The sequence below is a fragment of the Puma concolor genome, chromosome A1 (assembly GCF_028749965.1).
Source record: "Puma concolor isolate L17-30 chromosome A1, mPumCon1.1.hap2, whole genome shotgun sequence".
In the NCBI taxonomy this organism is placed as follows: domain Eukaryota; kingdom Metazoa; phylum Chordata; class Mammalia; order Carnivora; family Felidae; genus Puma; species Puma concolor.
This window is the reverse complement of record NC_141667.1, coordinates 187129364-187133725: the sequence shown is the minus strand read 5'-3', so window position 1 is coordinate 187133725 and position 4362 is coordinate 187129364. Positions and strand designations below refer to the sequence as shown.

The 4362-nt window shown below is 34.6% G+C and overlaps 1 non-coding gene across 1 annotated transcript; it reads right to left on the bottom strand.

The window, feature by feature from the left end:
• Positions 1 to 3597: 3597 nt before the first annotated feature.
• Positions 3598 to 3703, bottom strand: LOC112861816 (U6 spliceosomal RNA). The gene has a single exon (XR_003223708.1). It is a non-coding gene; the product is annotated as a U6 spliceosomal RNA (small nuclear RNA).
• Positions 3704 to 4362: the final 659 nt, after the last annotated feature.

Here is a 4362-nt window from a genome sequence, read left to right as displayed (position 1 = left end):
ACTCAGGCGCCCCATCAAAATATTTTTAAAAAGACTAAATTCACAGCCAATTTGGAATTACTCCAGCAATGATATGTTCATGTGACATTTGAAAATCAATCAGTGTCGGTCTGGGACTAGAGTGAGCTGAGTGCAGAGCTAAGTATGGTGATTTTGAAGAAGTACCAAATCTTTCATGACCCAAGAGTAATCTCAAAGTTTGTGCCCAAGTGCTCCATCTAACTCACCCCAGCCTCTGCTCTGATCATTATTTTATATTTTATTAATAGAATAAAGAACAAACCCACATGATCATCCTGATAGATGTGAGACAAGGACTGGAGAAAATCCAACACCACATTAAAAAAAATTATTGGAGTGCCTGGATGGCTCAATTGGTTAAGCGCCCTATTTGATTTTGGCTCAGGTCATGATCTCACTGTCAGTTTGAGCCATGCCTTGGGCTCTTGCGCTGATAAAACGGAGCCTGCTTGGGATTCTCTCTCCATCTCTCTCTGCCCCTCCTCTCTTCATATTCTCTCTTCAAAACTAAATAAATAAACTTAAAAAAAATTGTCAGCAATCTAAGAATAGAAGGAAACTTCCTCAACACTCCAACCTGAAAAAGGGCATCTATAAAAATCCCACAGCTAAAATTATACAAAAACATTCTACTAGAATTGTAATTCAGTTTAGCAAGGCTACAGATCACAATATCAATATATAAAAAGCAATCATAATTTTTTTATACTATCAACAATCAGAAACTGAAATTCAAAACAATACCACTTATTATAGCATTGCAAATATTCAATCTTGACATGATTCTGACAGAAAAATAACCAAGGACCTGTACACTAAAACTAGGAAACATTCTTGAGAGAATTTAAACAATTAATATTGTTAAGATATCAATTTTCCTAAAATGACCTAAAGATTCAATGCATTACAAATCATAGTTTTATTTATTTGGTTTTTTATTTTGTTAACAGGTTGATTAAAAAACCCACATGGAAATGCAAAAGAACTAGAGTAATCAAAATAACTTTGTGAAAGAACAAAGTCAGATGACTGGCAGTATTTGATTTCCATTTTAACCTCTGATCTTGGAATATCAACTATACATATATATATATATATATATATATACACACACACACACACACACACACACACACACACACACACACACATTCTCGGACAACCACTAATATATATATAGTATATAGTATATAGTATATATTAGTGGTTGTCCGAGAATGTGTGTGTGTGTGTGTATATATACGTATATGTGTGTGTGTGTATATATATATATATATATATATATATATATTAGTAGTTGCCCGAGAATTTTCAATATATATTTACAACTAACCAATGTCGACTTTCAAATAACACTGTACCATTTCATGAGTAATGCAGATACCTTGTAATAGAGTATTCTCAATTCCTCCCTCCACTCCTTAGAAGACTGCCATCATTAATTTCATTATACATTACAGTCACCTAATATATTTTTACCATTATTTGAAAAGTTATCTATTACAATAAAAATAGGAAAAATAACAGCTTTAATTTTGTCTTCATTTACCTCTTTTGTGACAATCTTCCTTATCTTATATGGATCTGTGTTTCTGACCTATGTATTCTTCCTTCTCCCTAAAGAACTGTTAACATTTTCTGCAGGATAGGTCTGGTGGTGATGAATTCCTTTAGATTCTGGTTGTCTGAAAAAGTCTTTATTTCCCTTTCACTTTAAAAATAATTTAGGTATAAAAAGAATTTTAAGTTGGTGGGTTGTTGGGGGGGGGTTGTTTGCTTTTAATTCTATATTTAAATATTGCAGTTTTCATTCTGTCCTTGCAGTATGGTTTCTAATAAAAAGTCTATCACAATTCTTATCCATTTCCTCTTTAAGGAATGCTATTTTTTAAAACGGGTTTAAGATTTTCTTCATATCCATTGTTTTCTGCAGTTTGAATATGCAGTGTGTCTATGTATATTTCTTTGGATATCTATCCTGCTTAGTGTTCTCTGAGCTTCTTGAATCTATAGTTTGAATCTGCCACTCATTTTGGAATGTTCTCTGACATCATTATTCTAATATTTCTTCAGCAACATTTTGTCTTTCTTCTCCTTTTGATATGACAATTATGTATGCTATATCTTGAGAAATTATTTCATGGTTCTTGAATACACTCTTCTGCTTTACATTCTCTTTTCTTGTTGCATTTCAGATGGGGTGTTTGTATGGACATATTTTCAAGCTCATTGATGCTTACCATGGCCATTTCAAGTCTGCTGATAAGCCCATCAAAGACATTTTTTTATTTGTGTGAAAGCATTTTTGGTTTATTGTGTTTCATTTTAGTTCTTTTTTGGAGTTACCATCTCTCTACTTATAGTAGCCATCTGCCCTGCTTGCTGTCTACTTCTACTGATAGCAATTCTACCATATTAAGTCATAGTGATTTTAATTTTCCTACCGGGTGATCCAATCTCTGTGTCATAGCTGAGTCTGGTTTGATACTTGTTTTGTCTTCTCAAACTGTATTTTTTCTTACCTTTTTAACATGCCTTATAATTATTGTTGAAAACTGGACATATGAATTAAGAAAGAGTAACCAAAATGATTTTGATGTGAGATTCATGTTAATCTGGCAAGAAGTTGGGCCATGTTTAATATTTGCTATAGTAATAGCTGTTAAGTATCAGATTTCTCTAGTTTCCTTTTTTTTTTTTTTTTTTGTCTCCCTTATTTTTGGGTATTTCTAAAAACTCCTTAAATACAGCCTGTGCCTGTGGCTCTTTTAGCCACAATGATATATTGAATTACAATTCAATGTTATTATTCTGGAGCCCTGTTGATGTGATGGTAAATTGTAGGTAATGGGTAGCAATTTGTAATCTTATTATTAAATCTCAGTGTTTTAGTAGAACTTTGTTCCTGGCTTGATCTTCCAAATGTTTCCTAGCTTTCCGCTTCCTCTTGCCTTATTTGAAACAGTTTGGCTAAGTAAACCTGCAGTTGTAAAACTGTCCTCCCTCCAGGTGGGATAAGGCTCTAAGTCTTTTTCCCAGCAGGGTAGGCCTTTGTTTGGTAGAATTATCTAGATGTATTTCAAAATGGTTACATTTCTCTGCCATGCCAGGAATATGAGATCTTTCTTGTCTCTTCACTATTAAAATTTAGTGGGTTCCTGAGGGTGAAACCCACAAAATTATGGAGGCCCATCTAATACTGTAGCTGCCAGCAGTCTCCCCATCTCATGCTAATCAACCCTCAGCCTTCAGCAATTCACCAAAGTTACCATTTAAGTTGTCCTACCAGTTGTTGACTCCAGTAGCTTCTGCTCTAGGTAAGCGTATCTCTGATGTAATTCTCTAGATCTGGCAATCTCTCCAGAATTTGGAGTGGTAATTTGCCATGGGAATCACAAATTCCTGATGAGTCCAAGAAAGTCACTGAATTTCAACTTATTTAACTTATTTTCTTGGTGTAAGTTCAGGAGTGATAATATCCAAGTTCTTGTCATGTTGTGATAAGACATGAAGCCGTAGATGAGTTTTTTTAATAAAAAATAAATCAATATTTTATTTTTCAACTTTTTTTTATATTTTAGTATGAAATGCTTTACAGATTTTCATGTCATCTTGTGCAGGGACTATGCTAATCTTCTCTATGTTGTTTCAACTTTAGTATATGGGTTGCTGAAGCGAGCACTTGCTTTTTATTTTATATAACTATGCTGTTTGGGTGATCTGAGTTTAATGAGCCATTTGTAGTTGACTTTTTTTATTTTTTAATGTTTATTTATTTTTTTGAGAGAGACAGTGTGAGCAGGAGAGGGACAGAGAGAGAGGGAGACACAGAATCCAAAGCAGGCTCCAGGCTCTGAGCTGTCAGCACAGAGCCTGACTCAGGTCTTGAACTCATGAACTGAGAGATCATGACCTGAGCTGAAGTCAGATGCTAAACTGACTGAGACACCCAGGCACCCCACTTACACTTGGCTTTATTTGATGAATGGATGAGGGGTCAGAGGAGGAATTTTCTGTGTTGACAGAAGTAGAGAAAAGAAGAAGGGAGGCTCATCAGATGAACAATTGACTAAGATAGACTGAGGGGCTGATGGACTTATTTTTTGAAGTAGAAACACTGAGGATGCAATTGGACATGCTCAGATTCAAAACCAAAGATGTGTAAAAAAGAGAAAATGAGGAGGTGATCTCTCTAGTTCTTTCAGTCCTGTAGAGTCATTCTAGCATCTGAGGGAGATTTGGGATCATAAAAGACTGCACCTTCTGCATTGATTCCATTTTCAGCAGAAATAGTGACAGAAGCAAAGTGCATTTACGTAGATTTTTATTGGAATTCATCAA